We start from the raw sequence: 22606 nt of genomic DNA, 5'->3' as shown, positions 1-22606 counted from the left end.
CATAAAAACGAAATCCTGCTCGTATTCAATTGCGGTCATTATAAGCACAAACAAATACTTCAATACTGCTGAATCAGACTCGGCTTATTAAAAACACAATCAATCTCAAGATGAGCCCCCCCTAACAAAAGTCCAATCTTTAATATTCCACAAAAAAACCACTGCCACACTTTCATTTATCATCTGTAAACAAATCAATAATTAGTTTTAGAGGCCAGCAAACGTGGATAGCATGTCTGCTAACGAGAAACGAGAGCGAACATGCACGGGGGAAGTCGACAATGAGTAATCCGGCGAGGGAAAACGGGAAAAAAACAACGAAACGCAAACTCCCCAATGCAAAACAGGCCCGTCACCAACGCGGTGGTCTTTTGTTTCGAACCTATTCCACTGATTGTTCTCATCAGCGAGGGCGGGAAACGCTAATCCACCAAGCGCCAGGATTTACGCTAACTATCCTTATTAGAGGACTTCGCCGATGTGTTAGCGAGCGAGTCGCTAGCGAGCAGAGCCGTTGCAAAGACACCGTAGGTGCGCTATGAATCTTTAATATGATGGCGGCTTAATGGCGAGGGAGGGCAGGAGGCAGGCGTGGAGAATATTAAGCGCCAGGAAGGGAAAAACTAGCGGAATCTCCGAGGAAGCTAGCGAGCCGCCGCGTATCGCTACACTGCCGATAAGTTGCGGCCTCCCAGGATCAAAGCTAATTCTTAACGGGGCTCCCTAGAAGTTTTCCCCGCCCGAGTGTTCAGAAGCTAGCTAGCGTGATGCTACGATTAAAAACAAAACAAAAAGATGGAGGCTTTCAAGGTGTTGCCTTTCGCAAATCTCTTTTGTTAAACACACGCTTTGCGGCAAATTTAGCCAGGCGACGTTGTTTTAATTACACGCAGAATGAGCCTAATGAGTTATATCTGTTCCACCAGAGGCTAACACGCACCCAATTAAACCCAAATCAAAAAAAGGACGGTAGAGGGAAAGCGCGCAATCGCTATTCGTTGTTCTCCCGCGCCGTCGCCATGTGAAAGACGGCGTTCGACTTCCCAAAGGTGCCCATGTCACCGTTAGACGTGCAAGCGTGAAACTAATTAAAAGCATTTTTTCGTGTCAGCGGAGGCGGGCGCAGGTGGACGGCTGGCGCTTGTCGCTTGTCGCTGGGTTTTGCCATCACTCAAGGCTTCTGTCAAATGATGATGATAATCACGAGAGCGGAAAATTGCGTGTCCGTAAAGTCTAAGCGACGCGGCGGCTTGGCGTTATTTGCTGTTGCGTTCACGCTTGTTCAGAGCAATTTGATGCTGTTCAGGTTTTCAATGGGGGGTTTTATTAGGAGAGCTGAAGATTCATACGCTATTTATCTCGAGAACAACAGAAAAAGTAGACTACTTTAAACTACATGAACTTTTTGTTAAAAAAAAAAAATCAAGATAAGGTGGCAAGGAACAGAAATGTACCAAAGTGTAATGAACCAATTCCTCAAATTTCATGGACAGTGGTACCTCGACATACGAGTGCCCCGACATACGAGCAATTTGAGATACGAGTAAAATTTGGGGCAAATATTTATCTTGAGGTACGAGACAAATTTTGATAGTCAAGAGAGGTAACAAAATTTAAAACAAAATTAGAATTAAGTGACGTCCCGACAAAATGGCGCGGTGACGTCACGACAAAATGGCGCGGTGACGTCACGACAAAATGGCGCGGTGACGTCACGACAAAATGGCGCGGTGACGTCACGACAAAATGGCGCGGTGACGTCACGACAAAATGGCGCGGTGACGTCACGACAAAATGGCGCGGTGACGTCACGACAAAATGGCGCGGTGACGTCACGACAAAATGGCGCGGTGACGTCACGACAAAATGGCGCGGTGACGTCACGACAAAATGGCGCGGTGACGTCACGACAAAATGGCGCGGTGACGTCACGACAAAATGGCGTGGTGACGCCATGACAAAATGCCATTGTGATGTCATCGTGCCATGGCGGCGTCAACTGGCAGTTTAAATTTAGTTTAAGGTTAGATTAAACTTATTTTTGAGTGTCTGCAACATAATCCAAGTTCATTAAAATGTGTTTATGTTATGTTACGACCACGTTGCCATGCAAAAAGTCTGGATTTGAACCCAGGACCAAGTATAATATTATTTGGAAGACATAACGGCCCACCGGATGAAACCGAAACTACGACAAAAACGAGTTTGACACCCCTGGTGTACATTTCCCCATACCATGTGATCCATGTGAAGTTTTAGCATTTGCGGGAGCGTGTAATGGTCACCCGCGGGCGGAATAACAGCCTCGCCAGAGAACAAGAACATTTGGGAAGGAGCAAGGGCTTCCTTCGCCACAGGTTCCACCACGAGTGAGTAGCTCTATTTTCATTGGCCGCCATCTGTATATGCTTTCTCCGAATTAGAAATGGACTTCTGTGGCGTTTTTGCTCTGACCTTGATTACAGGGCACGGTAAAACCCCGCCCCCAGCGAGGGTTTCTGGTATCTTTAGCGGGCCCGGAGTTCCAGACGCATCGGGCGTCCGCCAATGAAATGGCGAGCCGCCCCGTATGCTCCAAGTGAAGGTAATGTTAATGATAAGTGGCATCTGGCGGAGCCGCTCCATTTCCTTGATTAGTTCTGTTCCTACCTCTGTTGGCGGGTTTATGGGCCGGCAATCCGCATGGTGAATCGCCGCCCCCCTGACAAGTGGCGTTTGAGTGGCCGGCGTCGGCGGGGGGGGGGGCGAGGCTGGAAGGCGGCCTGATTGTTACCATGACGACAATTGACAAGAAATGAGAGGCTTGGCAACGGCCACCGTGGCGTGCGGCACTCGATGGCTGCGTGAAGCCACCACGTGGGAGATATTTCCAGGGTTTATAATCACTGTCAGCCGCCGACTCAAGTGGTTAGCGCACAAATGTGTATTTATGCGCGCGCCGGGTTCAAGCCCGCCTGGGAAAGTCGCCTGGCATAAGCTTTTCCAAAATCCTGAAATCCGACCGAGCGGCTTTGTCAAAAGCGAATATCTCAAAGATGGCGGTTTGACAAAATATACATATCAACAGCTGTGTTTATGCGCGCGCCGATGTGCCGGGGTGCGTTACGTTCCCCCGCAAATCTGGATCCAATCGCTAGCACTCTACTTTTAAAAGGCGACAATCATCTGGCTCATGCTCCGTTGCACTCTTCGCTCAGTAAAGAATTCCCGAGACAAATGTATTGCTTTCAGATTAGATGCGCACGGTCTATCTACATGTAAAAAAAGCAAGCTAGGCGTCCAAACAAAGGCAAGCTAGGATACCAAACTACAGTAATACAGTGGTACCTCGACCTACGATCAGCTCGTGGTACGACGAATAATTCGCCCGAGATACGATCAATTGTGGCCGCCTGGACGAACGTATAAAACTCAGCGTTTTGGATGACTCATTTGAACAATTGTTCAATTCGGACACGAAAAATGAGGACTTTGATGGATTTGTGGGTGAAGATGACGTGAGTACATTGTAAAATGGCTAAATAAAGTACAACCCAACTCCGTTTTGCTTCCGTCACTTTTTTAAAAACGTGTTTTTAGCGTGTGTCCGTATGTTTAAGCTAGTGTATGTTTTGCCATGCCTGGCTGCGTCTTTAAAAACGGTGCGTCCTTTGTGTGTGTCAAATACAGAAATAGCACTCCTTACTACGGCTTAAAATGCGATGCGCCATATAGTCGTGAAAATACGGTATTAGTTTGAGCCAGACGGTTAGCGCGAACATATTGCCTGCCTGTTTCTGGCATTGACGAAAAAAGGACAAACATTTTTTTTTAAAAAAACAAAGACATTGCGCTGAGTCTCGTCTCTTAATCAACTTGCATGCTAAAGTTTCATTAGCAGACGCTTAATAAAAGACAGGCACGTTTGCAATCTCCATGGCGGCGACGGTATGTGGCGGTCGGATGGCGTCGATAAGGCGGCGTTAATCTCCGGCAAAATAAATAACATTGATTACGGCGGCTCGATACGGGAAAAACTTGTCGAAAACCAACACGCAAAAATAGGAGAGAAGTGGCGTGACGAACACCCAATTAATCAAATATAATCAGTTGGCGGGTAGCCAAAGATGGCGGGGATTTAGGGATTTACCGTAATGGTAAAAGTAGATTTGGAAGGTTAAAACACTGGCGTGATGGAAAGTGGGATTTACACGATGACGATTTTTAGATCGGATCACCGAGTATCGAGTCAATTTTATTCTAGTGTGCGTATACGTAGATATAAGACGTACTAGAGCACGACGGAGATTTGCGTCCTCTCGTTCGTAGAGCAAAACATGGACGACAAAGTGTAATAAAAGGTATTTAAAAAAAAGATCAAGTGATGGCATGCACGGATGAGATTGATGTCCACTCTCAACAAAAGTAGTAGCAGGAATGCTAAAGATAAAATGCAGTGGGTTAAAGTTCAAGTTGCAACATAAGAGGAGAAATAATATATCAACTGATCACTTCACAAGATCTATTCAAATCACTCCGTTTCTGTAGCAACATGTTTTTTAAACTTTGATTGTAACTCAATTAAATTTTGCAACAGTTACAAGTAGATAGTGCAAATTAGCGCTGGTGGTGCTATTTCAAAATTTCGTAGAATTCCATTGAATTAAATGTCACAAAAGTCTAAATAGCATAATCTTGCCCACCAAAACACTCAATTATAATAATTACGGCATGAGGGGAACATTTATAGTGTTGCCTTAGAACAAGGGTGTCAAACTCGGGTTGGTTCGCGGGGCGCGTTAACATCAACGCCATTTCATGTGAGCCGGACCATTTTAGATATATTTTTTTTCTAAATGGATTAAAAGGCCTGAATATTCAGTTTTTTTATAGATCTAAAACAATGTTTATTTTAGCTTTTTTAAATATATTTTTAGATTTTACAAAATTTGAAAAATCTGGAAATTTAATATACATCTATACTCTTCATTTTAATTTGATCCTAAAACAGAAAGTCGGCACTCATCATTTACTTTCCCGGGCCACACAAAATGATGCGGCGGGCCAGATTTGGCCCCCACGCCGCCACTTTGACACGTAATCTAGAACAAGGGTGTCTCCATTAACGTCAACTCGGTTTCATGTGGGCCGGACCATTTTAGATATAATATTTAGATTTTTTTTTAAATAAATTGATTAAAAGAACTGGATTAAAAGCCCTGAATATTTCGTTTTTTTATAGATCTAAAACAATGTTTATTTTAGCTTTTTTATATATCTTTAGATTTTACAAAATGATTTTTGAACTAAAAACACAGAAAAAATGATTAAAAATTACAATTATTGATTTAAAAGGGGGGGCGGCATCAGGAAATTTAATATACATGTATACTCTTCATTTTAATTTGATCCTAAAACAGAAAGTCGGCACTCATGATTTACTTTCCTGGGCCGCACAAAATAATGCGACGGACCAAATTTGGCCCCCGGGCCGCCACGTTGACACCTGTGGACTATAACAAAAAAAGACAGTGTAATCTTACTGTTCATGCCTGGGGAGTCATAAAGTTGGATCAAAGTGGTCTAATAAGCGATAAAATCTGGGTTATCGGCCAAAACGATGAATTCCGAGTTTAATCTCACAGTTACCCTCTCAGACACTGCAAAAAAAATACTCTACTCCACGTTTTTTTAGCGACACTATTCCAAAAACTTTACTAAAACTATCTCCCGAGGCACATTACCGAGCTCCACACTAAAAATGTCGCCGTCAGATTCAGACATAAGCGAGAAGGGCACGGGATGACAAGAATGTGACAGCTCTAATTTGTAGATCCGCTGAAATGATTCATGACATCGATTTAATTCCATGAATCTTTCTGCCGCCTCCCGCTTTTTCAAGTAGCGCTCTTTATCTGTTTAAATGTTCCAAACTCTCGTTCCATTCCAGGTTCGTATCGGGCAGAAAAATTCTTCCGGGAGATCGATGTGAGCTCGCGTTATGTTGCTTTTTTTATTCAGCAAACGAGCAAACGAAATTGAATCAACACCCCCAAAAGTGCACTCCATTTTGCCGCGGCCGCTTCAAGAAGTGATTAATTGACCACGGTCAATCCCACACATTCATCCCAAAGCTCTTTACAACTTTTGCCAGTGGAACTGAAGTGATTGGGGGAAATAGGCTGTTAGAAGACAAAGTAGGATCAATCATTATTTTCTTTTATGCTGACTTCCACCAAATTGGGAACCGGGTTTGGGAAGGAAGAGGTTTTACGGAGACACTTCGCTACTTCGCGCTTCGGTTAGCGCTGCTTCACTACATCGCCAAATTTTGTTTAAAAAAATTAAAATATTTGTATTCATTCATTCATCTTCCATACTGCCCATCCTCGAAATTGTTGGAGCCTAACCCAGCTGTCTTCGGCCAAAAGGCAGACTACAACCTAGACTGGTCGCCAGTCAGTCAGTCATAAGGTACACGGAGAGACAAACGACCATCCGCACTCGGGAATCGAGCCCGCGTCTGCCCACAACAAAGTCAGGCAAGTGAACCTCTCCACATGTGTCAAAGTGGCGGCGCGGGGGCCAAATCTGGCCCGCCGCATCATTTTGTGTGGCCCGGGAAAGTAAATGATGAGTGCCGACTTTCTGTTTTAGGAACAAATTAAAATGAAGAGTATAGCTGTATATTAAATTTCCTGACTTTCCCCCTTTTAAATCAATAATTGTAATTTTTTAATCCATTTTTTTCTGTTTTTAGTTCAAAAATCATTTTGTAAAATCTAAAAATATATTTTAAAAAAGCTGAAATAAATATTGTTTTAGATCTATAAAAAACGGAATATTCAGGGCTTTTAATCTAGTTCTTTTAATCCATTTATAAAAAAAAAAAAAAAATCTAAATATTATATCTAAAATGATCCGGCCCACGTGAAATCAAGTTGACGTTAAAGCAGCCCGCGAACCAACCCAAGTCTGACACCCTTGCTTTACACCATGAGGCGGCTTATTTTATTTTATACGAGGGAAATTGCAAAATTCAACTATTTCAAGGCAATTTTAAGGGTACGGCTTATACGTGGAGGCGGCTAAAAGCGAGAAAATACAGTAGTTCAGATCACTCCATTGCATTTTATGATATCTATGTGAAACATGTTGGTATTTCACCTTCAAACTGAGCTGAAATGTCCTATTTTATGACCGCACATCATCTTGACTAAACCAAATGTTTAACGACAACACTTTCCAAAACCCTTCATACTAACTTTGGATGAAATTCACCTGACATAATCATGTACCACTTTTGCAACCCGTGTTTTCCCCACTATAACATGATTTAAATGCCGCTCCATTCTTTTGGGGGATATCAAATTCCCTGGGAGCCATTTGGAAAAAACACAAATTCGCCTCTTCCTTAAACACGGCGAGGGAGACGGAGCCTCATTTCCAGCTGACGAAATCTGCCCAAACGCGTAATGACGAGCGGCGTAGAAAAAGCCTCTGCACCCCCACACACTTTGGGGTGAAGAGGCCATTTCTCCGCAGACGCGGTTCACGCCTGGGTCGCGGCGAAGACGGATCGTACTCCCACTAAATCCAATCACAGTCCGCGACATAATAAGTTTTCGGCGGTGGGAAAGCGACCGAATGACTCTCGAGCTCGGCGTACGATTAGCGGTTAGCCTCCCGTTCGTTCGATCCGGTGGTTAAATTGCTCACAAGTTTGCATCGTTGGGAGTTGAAGTTGATATACGAGTGAGTGTCTCAACATAAGAGAAATTTGAGATAGGAGGAAAATTCCAAGCAAATTTTAACCTGAGATACGGGATAAATTTGACTTATGAGCATATGAGACGGTTCATGTCAAGTCCAATTTGTGCGCATATAAGCCGTAGCCTCGATTCAGTCGTCATTTTTTTGTTATTTTTTATGCAATGTACATTTTGATCCGTTTATCTGCTCTCTATTTTGAAATAAAGGACCGTACCGGCCGCATTGTCTTGTGTTATGGCGTCATGGCGTCATGGCGTTATGGCGTCATGGCGTCATGGCATCATGACGTCATGGCGTTATGGCGTCATGGCATTATGGCGTCATGGCGTTATGGCGTCATGGCGTCATGGCGTCATGGCGTCATGGCGTCATGGCATCATGGTGTCTCGTCCGTCACCTTGCAGTTTTGTGCATGTCAGGTCTAATTTGTGCGCATATAAGCCGTAGCCTCGATTCAGTCGTCATTTTTTTGTTATTTTTTATGCAATATACATTTTGATCTGTTTATCTGCTCTGTATTTTGAAATAAAGGACCATACCGGCCGCATTGTCTTGTGTTATGGCGTCATGGCGTCATGGCGTCATGGCGTCATGGCGTCATGGCGTCATGGCGTCATGGCGTCATGGCGTTATGGTGTTATGGCGTTATGGCGTCATGGCGTTATGGCGTCATGGCGTTATGGCATCATGGTGTCTCGTCCGTCACCTTGCAGTTTCGTGCATGTCAGGTCTAATTTGTGCGCATATAAGCCGCACCCCCGATTCAGTGGTCATTTTGTGTTATTTCTTATGCGAGATAGTTTATATTTTTCTTGAATTTCATTCATAGACATCAAAATCAATTTTCTTTAGCGTTTTATCTGTTCTCTATCCTGAAATAAATGACCTTATCGGCCGCATCGTCTTGCGTTACGGCGTTTCGTCCGTCACCTTGCAGTTTCGTGCAGGTCAGGTCTAATTTGTGCGCATATAAGCTGCACCCTCGATTCAGTCATCATTTTTTTGAGTTACAAATAGGACATATGAGCGAGAAAATAGGGTAGCTATTTTATATGGGAGAAATGGATTTGAGATAAAGTGACTTGACATACGAGCTCGGCCCCGGAACACATTAAGCTTGTATCTCAAGGTACTACTCCAGCTCCCCTTGAAGGTCACGCGATTGTTTGACGAGATATACGGCCTTAATGCCCCCACTTGGCCGTGAATACAAACACCGCCTTTTTATGACAAAGACGTACGAGCTACACTCGGAAACACAATCCTACGGAAGCGGGAAGCATTAATCACCAAAAAGCTTACGGTCAACGGGTGGACGTGGTTTTATTTATTTTTTTAATACGTTTAATATCAAAGCTCTTTATCCTATATAGAGCGGCGCCGTGATTTGGTTTGACGCCGAGGAGAGACCAATCCTCTTACTCGCGTCTTTGCGGGGGTCGGCGGTGGAAATGGACGGGGTTCAGACAGATGGGCCTTGAGGGGATAAGGCGGGGAATAAAGATAATAAAAAATATATATTAATTGGGGAGGCTGGCGAATAAGGACGGAATTTGGTGCTTAGGCGGAAATATGTTTTTTTTTGTAATTTTTTTAAATCACATCAAGAGGCGGGGCCTGTGAATTTTGGGGGGAGGGGCTTTGAAATGCACAACAAAACAAAAGCTGCTTAAAACTGTCATGTTTGTTTGCTCACTTGCACACAAAAAAATATCTTCATGTCAAAATATGTGATCGTTGAACCCAACCTTCGCAGACAAGATGCTCTCATGACTGATATTTTATTTTTTTATTTTGTTATGCTGTGAATACTGATTAGGCACACAAAGACTGGACTGTGTTTTACAGCATTTTATTGCAATAATGATGTAAATTCACCATAAAAATGTTTATAGTGAATGTCGTTTTGGGGAGCGATATTTACTAAACTAAGTTTTTGTAGAGGGGGAGGGGCATTTTTTTTTAGACCTTTGAACATCGGCTTTAAGGATTAATTGTCATTTTTAATGGTGATTGAGATTTAATTTGGAATAAATGAATCTACAGTAATCCCTCGATTATCGCGGTTTATGTAGACTAGACATGGACGAAAAACCGCCAAGTAGAATCACCCCCATTATAACGACCACAATACATGGTTTACATGTTTTCGTGCCCAAGTATAATGATCAAAAAGTATATATTTATTAAATATTACAAATATAGTACATGAGTTCCTCTGTGCTTTATGGACAAAGATAGCCTACCACTGTTTTTCCTCATGAAAAGTGCCAGGTGAACTGGCTAGTGTGTTAGCTAGCTAACTTTGCTCAAAATTTTGGTTCACTCTGATTGGTCGCCAGCCAATCAGAGTTCTGGAAACATGCCGTGATCAATGATTTATTCACTAAAGATACAATAAAAATGGATTTTCTCCCGGTAGACTGTCATAACTTTTCTACTTGTACTTTGGGGAGTTTCCTTTCCATGTGCAACAATAGCTATAAAAATTCATATTTTGTGAATTAATTAAATGTGACACACACATCATCAAAATTGAGAAAATCTGTTGCTTTCGAGAGTTTATGTGAGATCTACTATCTCAAAAAATGATTCTGACATGTAATTAGCCAGCTCAGAGTTTAAAAAAAAAGAAGTCCATTAGCTAGCATATCGAGCTAGCTACACGTACAGCCTAGAAACATATTTTCCCTTCAGATAATCCTCCAGAAAGCATCATTACCAGCCACGGGAGGGCACAGATCATGCAGAGAAAGACTGAAGACTGAGAAAAGGCATTTTATTTACTGTATTTCTCTCTGTTTTTTTTTTTCGAGAGGCGCCATGTGGAGCTGGGCTTCGGGCATACGTGGCTAGCTTTGAGGATTTTATTGTTAAGGTATAAAAGCCAGTGATCACACAGGGCAATAGCCGTGTCGTTCTAACACGATAGAATTTAAGTTGCTAGATTGTCGGGAGGAGTGTTTATTTTCATTTTACAGAATCGTTTAAATTGTCCGTGCTGGCATATTATTTGTTCTTTTTCATTTTTTAAGTGCGACTTGTTGAGAAGTCAGTCAATCGCAGCCTAGCTTGTTGACTATGCAATGCCCCATGAAACTTCACTGTCCACTCTTGTTTGTTTTTCGTGTTTTACAGCATTTCTATCTTTTTTTGGTACCTAGGTCTACAATGTCTTCTGTGTCTTGTGTCTGTCTTGCTACTGCAACCAAGACATTTCCAGAATACGGGATGAAATTAAGTTCTAACCTGACCTAACCTAACCCAACCTTAACCCAACCTTAACCCAACCTTAACCCAACCTTAACTGAACCTTAACCTAACCTTGACCTAACCTTGACCTAACCTAACCTGTCCTCTTCGGCAATTGCTACGACAACACATGGAAATATTCTTGTCGTTCCATCACGACAGAGTTTAATCATCAAAAATGCATCACAAAGCTCCTCCTCCACACAAAAAAAATGTAAAAAAAAAATCCAACTGATCAACAATGGCTGGCTCTAGAGGTGACTGTGAAGTTCCCTTCAAAAAAGAATGCTAAATTAGCCAAAGCACCCTCTCTCTTCATACTTGGAACTCAATACCAATTAGCATACTCCCGTCTCTGAACCTCTCAGCCAATCATCTTAAAGCCTGGCTGTTAGACCAACAAAATTGCCATCACAATGCTGTCTAAAACCGTGCTATACGTGTGTACGTGTCCTCGTTTACCGTCAACCTGCACAAGGGACTAAAGATCAAAATTAGCTTTCGGGTACAATCGTACATATTCACATATATATGTCCATTAACATGACATAAGACCAGTTTTATCCAACTCTACAACGTCTTTTTCTTGAGTGTGTATCCATTTTTGCTACTGCAACGAAGATGGCGCCGCTCAAGTGGCAGCCGGTAGCATTAGCTCCGTCCGCTCTTGCTCGTTTTGTGTTTTTTCTGCTTTTCTGTCTTAATGATTTGATTTAATGATTCTTAATTATCCCATACACTTTGCTTTGCTTTGTACTTTGTGCTTTTTGCTTTGTTGTTCTGCGACCTTTGCGACTCGGCCCCACCTGTCGCGTCTATCTATTAACGTCAAAAATTATCTTTTACTGTGTCTGTATTCTCAGCCTCTTGCTACTGTGACAATGAAATTTCCCGAATACGGGATGAATAAAGTTATCCAATCCAATGAATATGAATATGTTCATTAATATGTGCTGTCCCTTATGAAATAAATCCAACTCAAGTGGCTAAATTCTCTTGAGAAATTTCCATTTTACAGGATCTTTAAAGCCATATAATTTGGTCTTTTTCTGTTTTAAATGCGACTTGTTGAGAAATCAGTCAATCGTAGCCTGGGCCGCTAACTTCACCCGTTCTCGCGACCACCTTTTAAAAACGAGTCGTAGCCAGTTGCTCTCCGAAGCGAAGCTTTGATAAAATGTGCCTTTTTTCCACATGGATGCTCCGATCTGCAGGAAGCAGTCTGCTGCAGAAATTGTTACCACTGCCCTTCCTCGATCTTTCGGCATCTTGGCGGGAATGAAAGATGCAGGCGGCAGCGCTCTTGCTAGCCGCCTTCACCCTCTGGGCACAAAACACCAGCCTGACAAGGCGACAAGCGATCCCTCTCCGCAGGGCTGTCCGGAGAAAAGTGTCGATGCTAACAAAATGTATGACAGCCACTCACTTATGTTAACAGGCCACACGCACGGACTAGCGTCATCCGTCTTTTACTTTTAGTTCGGGGAAAAATGCGTACACATTTTCAAATGATAGGCTTAACGTATTTTCTCGCATATACGCCGTATATGTTGATTTTAAAAAAATATGACTGAATCAAGGGTACGGCTTATATGCGCATAAATTAGACTTGACATACACGAAACTGCAAGGTGACAAAGACAAAACGCCATAACGCAAGAGAATGTGGGGAATACGGTCATTTTTGTCAAAATAGAGAAAAGATAAACAGATAAAACGCTAAATAAAATTTATTTTGACGTCTATTGATAAATTCAAGAAAAAAAAATCAACCGTATCTTGCATAAAACGTGAAAAAATTCCCTTACGTGTTGCTCAGGGCGCCGCCATCTTACCTAGGGATGACAAACTAGACCACTACGTACACACTTCCTGGTTGTACTGCTCACTTGACTTCCTTTTTGAATTTGTTTAGATCACATGTGTCAAAGTGGCGGCCCGGGGGCCAAATTTGGCCCGTCGCATTATTTTGTGCGTAAATCATGAGTGCCGACTTTCTGTTTTAGGATCAAATTCAAATGAAGAGTATAGATGTATATTACATTTCCTGATTTTTCCCTTTCCAAATCAATAATTGTAATTTTTTAATCCATTTTTTCTGTTTTTAGTTCAAAAATCATTTTGTAAAATCTAAAAATATATTTAAAAAAAGCTAAAATAAACATTGTTTTATATCTATAAAAAAACGGAATATTCAGGGATTTTAATCCAGTTCTTTTAATCCATTTATAAAAAACATGAAATCTAAATATTATATCTAAAATGGTCCGGCCCACGTGAAATCAAGTTGACGTTAAAGCGGCCTGCGAACCAACCCGAGTCTGACACCCTTGGTCTAGGTCAGGGGTGGCCAAACCGGTCCTCGAGGGCCGCTGTGGGTGCAGGTTTTTGTTCCAACCGATCCAGCCCAGGCACTTTGACCAATGAGATTTCTGCAGAAAACAAGAAGCACCTGACTGCAATCCACTGATTGCACTTGTAGGACACCAGATTGGTGAAAAGGTGTCCTCTTGATGGGTTGGAATGAAAACCCGCACCCACTGCGGCCCTTTGTGGAATAGTTTGGACAACCCTGGTCTAGGTGAAGGCCACACCCTTTTGGAATGTCCAATCCAGCAATCGATTTATACGGTATCTCAGAAATACCATGTGCCATGATTTTTCTTAAGATTTTCCCTTCAAAGTAACACATTTGTACTCCCTATTAAAACCATGAATATGGAGGTGAAAATTGCGAATCAGGGGGCGGCTTATACGAGAGAAATTGTAAAATTCAACGATTTTAAGGCATTTTTAAGCGTACGGCTTATACGCGGGGTCGGCTAATATGCGAGCAAATACAGTATTTATTTTTTTACATAGAAGGATCGCTTTGCAGCCAGAGATGGGGTGAAGGAGATGTGGGATGGAACGCTAGTTTGGGGAAATGGGGAAAGTAGGGGGGAAAAAGAAGCCCATCAATATCCTGTCACGGCTGCCTGCGCTAACGCTACGGCGGTAGAAATGCTGAGATAACACAAGACAGATAAGTTGACTCCCTGGCTTTCTAATAAAGGACCACAACAGGGAAGAAAAAGTTGACTTGACCTCAACTTGGTGGAAAAAGCTATTAAATAATCCTTGTCTGGGAGCACAACACCGGCGCCAGCAGTCAAAACACAACACCGGGCGAGCGCTACCTCTTCGAAGTTCAAAACAAAGTTTCCTACAGAGAACCAGGACTGTGGAATCAATGCTGACTCACTCCATTTCTTGAGTAGAACATCAGCGACTATTTTACAGTCCATCAATCGTCTTTTCTCACGATGGTGACACATACTTTTCACTAACAGCTACAACAGAAAATGTCCATTTTGTCCATTTGTAAACACAAATTGCCTAAATTTCTTTCATTTAAAATCACATGGGCATTTTTCCCCGTATTAAATCAACATAATCATCTTCTACTCAAAAGCAGTGTCTACGGGGAGCTATTAATTACATTTGTTTGCAAACTTGATGAATTCCAGGCAGAATTATGGTTAGAAACTACGTCACCCCCGAATTAAAATAAAGGTACCTGAAGAATAATTTGGTAAACAATTACAATCCAATGGATAAACATACATTTTTAAATCAGCGAATGAGTCAAATGCCACCTGGATCACAAATTACGAACATGGCAACTAGCAAGTAGCTAGCGTGCAACGCTAGCATAGCGAAAATATCCATTTAGTGCTATATAAGCTTTCATAGGTGATCTGGTTCAAAATAAAACCCTTATTTTTATTAATATCATTCAATCTCAATTCTTTCCGACATTCATTTTTAGAATTTTTTTCTTATTTATTAATATTTTAAACTGCTAGCTCTTATATAATGGCATCTGCCATTGTATAACAACATTAAGCTAGCTATAAATGTGTTAGTTACTGAGTGAACATTATTTTTTAATATTTAGGTTTAGCGTTACAATTTACCACACAAAATATGTACTCTTATTAAGGAACTGTTAAAAATCTGTCGATTAAATATCATCCGACCGATCATTCTCTGCTAAAACATTTTTGCAAAAAAACCCTTGATGCTAACTGAAATAAGGAATTACGCTGATGGTTTGTGTAATAGTTTTCCTTATTAAACAACTTCTCTTCGAGATAGCACTGTTTAAAAAAATAATGTGAAAAGATAACTTACCAGACACTTGATAGCAGACTAATATCCTAGCGAGGAGTCATTTAACAATGCAGCAGCAACAACAGCGACAAATGAGTGAATCGGTGTGTCGGCCCTGCAAACAGACAGCGACAAATGTCTTTAAATAAAAGCTGAATGGGATGTAGAGGATTAGAAGGTAGCAATGCGGATTGTCTACTCCGAAGCTCGACCTGGTGTGTGGGAAAAGTTCACCCACAGTGGCCTTGTCATCCAATGAACTTGATCATCAGGCCAATAAAAATATCATAAAAGACACACCCGGACTTCCCCATATTCAACCTGCTGCCCTTTGACAGGCGCGGCAGGACCATAACAGCAAGCACACAAATACACTCAAGGACAGTTTCTTCCTCAAAGCCGTCACCATACTTACATTGAGTTAGGCACCTAGGAGGGCCTAATCTAGACTCATTTCTTATTTTGCACTAAAATTTCATAGGCTGCTAACCACTTTACCCACTTATTCATGTTGACTACTTATCTATGCTGACTACTTATCTATGCTGACTACTTATGTATGTTGCCCACTGATCTATGTTGGCCACTGATCTATGTCGGCCACTGATCTATGTCGACCACGTATCTATGTCGACCACGTATCTATGTCGACCACGTATCTATGTCGACCACGTATCTATGTCGACCACGTATCTATGTCGACCACGTATCTATGTCGACCACGTATCTATGTCGACCACGTATCTATGTCGACCACGTATCTATGTCGACCACTTATCCATGTCGACCACGTATCTATGTCGACCACGTATCTATGTCGACCACTTATCTATGTCGACCACGTATCTATGTCGACCACGTATCTATGTCAACCACGTATCTATGTCAACCACTTATCTATGTCGACCACTTATCTATGTTGACCACTTATCTATGTCGACCACTTATCTATGTAGACCACTTATCTATGTTGACTACATATCTATGTGGACCACATATCTATGTTGACCACGTATCTATGTTGACTACATATCTATGTTGACTACATATCTATGTTGACTACATATCTATGTTGACCACTTATCTATCTTGACTACTATTTATGTTGACTACTTATTTATTACTTCTTTATTTATCATTATTATTTATTAAAAATGTATCTCTTCATTTATGTTGTTGACTACAAGTTATGTGACTACTTATTTATTTATTACTTATCTTTTGATTATTTATCTACTATGGTATCATTTATTGATTATTCATCCGTCTGTTTGTTTATTGTTATTTGTCTACTTTGCGGTGAATCTTTAAATCTCATTATACTTGTATTATGACAATAAAAACATGCACTTCCATTCATATTAATTTTTACAGCCTCTTTCTGTCAACTCAAGGCCAGACAAAAAACGAGCCAAGAAGCTCCGGTAACACACCAAACAAACATTTCGGGACAAACAGCGCACGTTAATCCACCTGTTTATTTTATGTAAACACAGATCTTGGGGGTTTAGACATTGTCAGAATCTCACAACTTGAACCTCTTTCAGAGAGACAGCAGATCTGTCATTGATACGTCGGCATGTCATACGCAATCACGTTTGAGCGCCGCTGACGGCGATCGACGTCTGATTCGTTTTGACTGCTGGATACGGATAGTAAAGGCTGCCGGTCAAAATGAATCAGACATCTAGCCCCGTCAATGGCAGTCTGCGACTTTCTGGTTGAGAGTCTCGGAACCTCTGGTCAAAAGCCTTTCATGTTAAAGCTAAGGTTTTCGGGTGGTGACAGTTCCCTGGAGCAGATGAATTTCAATCACACTTTTCCTCAAGGGGTAAACATAGCCCAGACACGTTTTTTTTTTCCCTGCACTGGTCATTGGAATTTGACATGAACCCATATGGCGATATCTTATAGTATACGCAAAAACGGTCTTGGTTAGAGAACGTGCCCATTGGCTGATTGGATTAACAATGCATGATCATTCGTCGGAGGGACAAAAGTACAGTAATACATCGATATATGAGTGCCCCGACATGCGAGCAATTTGAGATACGAGTAAAATTTTGGGAAAATATTTGTCTTGAGATACGAGACTAATATCATGGACACTGTCTTTCTGGTCGCAACTCCCTCGTGTAATGTCTCGACGAGCACTGGGCGGAGCCTTGCATTTTTTTCAGTGTTTTTTTTCCCGTTAGTCAGTGCGAAAGGCGGAGCTTGTTCGCTAATACGAGAGGAGTATATCGTACTTCTGGTTGGCAAGTGGTGGTGCGTTATCCTATTGTGAGGACATTTGTGTGCATCATTTTGGGAATATTTTGAAGGGAAGACAAAAGCAAACAAGCCTTGATAGGTTGCATCTGAAAGTCAGGGTGGAGGCGGGGCCAAATAGAGCCAACCTGGGAGAAGAAAGGTATCAAAAATTTAAAACACAATTAGAATTAAGTTTAGTGTAAGGTTAGATTAAACTTTTTTTTGAGTGTGTCTGCATTGTCGTCCAAGTTCATTTAAATTTGTTTATTTTATGTTACGAGCGCGTTGCCATGCCTCCCTCGAAATCCGTATAATTTTAGTACTATTAAACACATTTTAGTACTATTAAACCACTAGTTATTTGTTACTTTGTTAATAGATAGCGAATTAGAACAAATACAAATGTTTTTCCAATCCAATATCCTGTTTTGGGTGTTTTTTCAGAGAGTTGGAACGAGTTAATTTGTTTTTAGTTCATTTCTATGGGAAACGTTTATTTGAGTTACGAGTAAATCGACATACGCGCTCAGTCCCGGAACGAATTAAGCTCGTATCTCGAGGTACCACTGCATTGATATTCATGTTAATGAACATATATATGTAAGATATGTAAGCGAGGGAACGCTTTTAGCTGTGATATCAATTGACATGCACATTTTTTTTTATTGGCCGTACAAGTCAGCGGAGCGTGGCCGTTTTTCAATTCTGCATTCCAACCAATTACACGTGCGAGAAAAGCGCCACGCCACACAAAAGATAGTCAGCACGCCAATTTCCTTCAACCCCCGTCTTATTTCTCGTCTTCTTCCGCCTCCGTCCAAATGACACATTCAAGCCAAAAGTGCCTATTCCGAGGAATCTAAAGTGAGTTTGTGATGGGGAGAAAGAAACGGTCGCTTCGACTATAAAGCCAGGCGGCGCTTTGATCACGAGTGAGAGTGGATTACAGAAGATTTTCCAGAACTTTCCGTCAAATCCCCGTAAAGGTCCGTCGTGGAAAACCGCCGATAAATCCGCACAGTAAAGACTAAAAAGATAATGAATCGATTAAGGGTACACATGTTTTGGTTTTTCTTTAGATTTAGAAAATGTTCTTTTGTTTGTGTTGCCACCACAAAACCAAACCATTGAAGAAGTTGAAATATAGCATTAAATTTTTTTACTGGGTATTTTTCCCCTAATTACGGACTGGTCAACTTGTCTTTACACTTCAATAAAGTTAAGCGCCCTTTAAAAATATGGCTATTTTGGTTTTTAATATTAATGCTTGTATTATAGCCTACGGCGGCGCGGTGGAACGAGTGGTTAGCGTGTCGGCTTGACAGCTGTGGGGTCCTGGGTTCGAATCCAGGTCACGTCCACCTGTGTGGAGTTTGTATGTTCTCCCCAGGCATGCGTGGGTTTTCTCTGGGTACTCCGGTTTCCTCCCACATTCCAAAAACATTCATGGTAGGCTGATTGGATACTCTAAATTGCCCCTGGGTTTGGGTGTGAGTGTGCCACCGATTCAGGGTGTCCCCCGCCTCTGGCTCCAGCACCCCCCGCGACCCTAATGAGGATGAAGCGCTTCAGAAAATGAGATGAGATGGGGAGATTATAGCCTACATCCGTGGTTTCATAAAACCTTAAAAAACATTTAAGTCTCTAAGTCACATGTGTCAAAGTGGCGGCCCGGGGGCCAAATCTGGCCCGCCGCATCATTTTGTGTGGCCCGCCCGGGAAAGTAAATGATGATTGCCGACTTTCTGTTTTAGGATCAAATTCAAATGAAGAGTATAGATGTATATTAAATTTCCTGATTTTCCCCCTTTTAAAGCAATAATTGTCATTTTTTAATCCATTTTTTCTGTGTTTTTAGTTCAAAAATCATTTTGTAAAATCTAAAAATATATTTAAAAAAGCTAAAAAATAAACATTGTTTTAGATCTATAAAAAACGGAATATTCAGGGCTTTTAATCCAGTTCTTTTAATCCATTTATAAAAAATATATATAAATATTATATCTAAAATGGTCCGGCCCACGTGAAATCAAGTTGACGTTAACACGGCCCGCGAACCAACCCGAGTCTGACACCCCTGCTCTAAGTATACCATCATAGTGCGCAATTATGAAATATTAGACTGAAATATAATCAAAACAACAAGAGTTTAAAGTTCTAAAAGATACATTTTTGTAAGGCATGTTGACATTGTGTCATAAAGATCTTAAATATTGGAAATTATCATAATAATCAGGATGTCGAAATTTTAAACTGTAAATGTATTTTATGGTATATTAAAGTGAAATACAACAGAACTGTACCTGGAAAAGTAAGTTACATGAAAAGTAAAATTGACAACAACTATGCTTACTCCCTGTACAATTGTTGCAATGACACGTATTCATTCATTTTCCCTTCAAAAAAGCAGACGACAGACTGGAACGGTCGCCTGACGATGACCTATCAAACCATTCGCCGGGTAATTTGCAAAAAAAATGAACAATAGCTTTCAGGGAAATGTCACTAAAGAAAAGTCATCAATTTACGCTCAAAGACTTTTAATCGCAATGTCATTTCCAGGTGGGAACAAAATGTTTTAAAAATTAGAACAACGTGGGCCTCAAACCACAATCTTGGAGCTCATTTGGGCTATTTTTATTGCTTCATAAAACAACTAACTAACGGTTGCCGTGCCGACCTCGCAGGGTTGCACGCTCCCCACAAAAAAGACCAAATATATAAAAAAATGAAGCATGGTTAACTATAATCGTGGTTGTCATGTCTGGAGGTTGTTTCAGATGCGGAATGAAATGTAAACAGTGATATCGACGACGGGCCATTTTAAAATAAATGTAAATAGGCTAAATTGGCCACTTCATGCAGTGTAAACACGAGCCTTATTGAGCGGACAGCGGTCAATACTTGCCGTCTTTTTCCCGGCGCTGACGGATGTAGCGAAAAAACAAGTAGGTCGTCAAAGTTTATGCTAGGTGAAAATCCGGGGAAAGCATTTCCCTACGGAACCTATGGCTCGGGAGCCGTATTTGGCTCTTTGGATGGGTGGACTGTGAGCTAAAATGGACCTCTAATCATATTTTCTTTTCATTATGCATACTCTCATTGATAGTCATTGATTAGCATCAGCGCAAGAATATTGTCAGAAGAATTTATAATTTTTTTGTGTGTTAAATGTGGTGAAATGACAAAAAAAATATTATTAATGTAATTATTATTAAAATATTTTTTAATGTATTTTGAGTTTTAAATTGGGTGGATGAGTGGTTAGCACGTCGGCCTCACAGCTCTGGAGTCCTGGGTTCGAATCTAGGTTGGTACACCTGTTGGGATTTTGCAAGTTCTTCCCGGGTGGATGCGTGGGTTTTCTCCGGGTACTCCAGTTTCCTCCCACATTCCAAAAATATGCTAAGCTAGCTGGTTGAACACTGTAAATGTCCTAACCCTAGCTATGATTGGTTGTCCTTTATCTCGTTGTGCCGTGGGATTGGCTGCCCACTGATTCAGGGTTGGTCCACCTGTGGGGAATTTGCAAGTTCTGCGTGGGTTTTCTCCGGGTACTGCAATTTCCTCCTACATTCCAAAAATATGCTAGGCTAGCTGGTTGAACACTGTAAATTGCCTAAACCCAGCTATGATTGGTTGTCCTTTATCTCCTCATGCCCTTCGATTGGCCCCAAGTCAGCTGGGATGTGCTCCAGCACCCCCTGCGACGTAGTGAGGATTAAGCGGTTCAGAAAATGAATGAATTGACGTTGAAATTCTGAGTATGGCTCTCAAGGAATAACATTTAGAAATATAAAATGTTATTGGCTCTACCCAGTAAAAAAAAAGTTTCCGCCCCCTGCTCTAGGGGGCGCTAACCAGCAAAAATTGTCGTGTTTTCTGCCCTACAGTTTATTTTGAACTTTCAACGTCCTGATACGGACAAGAAAAAACAACGTCAAGACACCGTATTATTTCTGCGAGGGCGCCGGAGCCATTCACACGCTGTTGTTCTATCGTCAATCACTCGGGTGTAGTATATACAGTAAAATGATTTTTCAACGGGCCACCGGTTGATGGATAAGGAGAGCGACAAGAGGATTGGAGGACTTTGGCGTTCGCTTGAAGGTGAGCAGAAGATGCAGATGTGGTGGGCGCGTGTTTTCCATTTGGGCGCTAAAAAAAAATGTATCGCCGCGGGTGGATGGCGTGATGGATTCCCTCTCACGGCAGCTTCCGAGAGGATGCGAGACAAGAGAAGGAGGAGTCGTGAGTTGAATGGGGAAACTGTCAAATGGAGATGCAACACCTCTTCATCAATCCCGGTGGTCCTGCCGCTTACGCCGAGAAAAAAAAAAAGGGTAACGCGGCGTCAACGGAGTTGGATTCTCTGCTTGATCCCTTCTGGCTAAAATACAAGCGAGCGACTTTGACAGATGCTGGGGAAAAAAAACACTAGAGACGGGTTTCCACCCAGCGTGGGCAGTTCACTTGTTTTTTCTCGGTGAAAAGGGTGTAATAACGGGCGGGTCGAAAAATGAGGCTTGATGACAAAAACATCTGCAAAAGGTTTATTTCTTTTGTGGATATGTTGAAACCTGAAGGTCCTTCCAGCCATTCATCTTCCAGGGTTAAGCCAAGACTTTGTCGCAGGGTCAATAGCCTTAGCAGGGATGCCCTGACGTTCTTTACCCGAGCCACTTCATGCAGTTGCTCCAAGGGGAACATGAGGCGGTGTCAAGACAGGCAAAAGATATCATCTCTGCAGTTTCTCTTAGGTGGTCCACCTCTGCCACCAGGTGTCCAGGGGAATGATAACAAGATGTCCAAGCCACTTCATCCAGTTCTACCAGGTAGATCATAAGCCGGTGTGAAGATAGGCAAAATATATCATCTCTTCAGTTTCTTCTACGTCATCCACCTCTGCCACAAGGTTTCCAGGGGAATCTCAACAAAATACCCAAGCCACTTCCACCAGTTCCTCCAGGTAGATCATGAGCGGGTGTGAAGATAGGCAAAAGATCTCATTTCTGCAGTTTCTTCTAGGTCATCCCCCTCCGCCCACCAGGTGTCCAGGGGAATGTTAACAATATGCCCAAGCCGCTTCATCCAGTTCTACCAGATAGATCCTCACCTAGTGTGAAGATAGGCAAAATATATCTCTGCAGTTTCTTCTAGGGCATCCACAAGGTGTCCAGGGGAATCCTACCAA

The 22606-nt window shown here is 41.8% G+C and overlaps 1 protein-coding gene across 1 annotated transcript in view; it reads right to left on the bottom strand.

Moving 5' to 3' along the window:
• The window catches only part of plxnb2b (plexin b2b), a 148465-nt gene that overhangs the window by 100019 nt on the left and 25840 nt on the right, over positions 1-22606 (bottom strand). The window contains exon 2 of the mRNA XM_077596068.1: positions 15181-15274. The gene's annotated coding sequence lies outside the window, so the exon portion shown is untranslated. The remainder of the gene's footprint in view (positions 1-15180; positions 15275-22606) is intronic.

Source organism: Stigmatopora argus, chromosome 3 (assembly GCF_051989625.1).
Source record: "Stigmatopora argus isolate UIUO_Sarg chromosome 3, RoL_Sarg_1.0, whole genome shotgun sequence".
NCBI lineage: Eukaryota > Metazoa > Chordata > Actinopteri > Syngnathiformes > Syngnathidae > Stigmatopora > Stigmatopora argus.
This window is presented reverse-complemented; position numbering and strand designations above follow the sequence as displayed.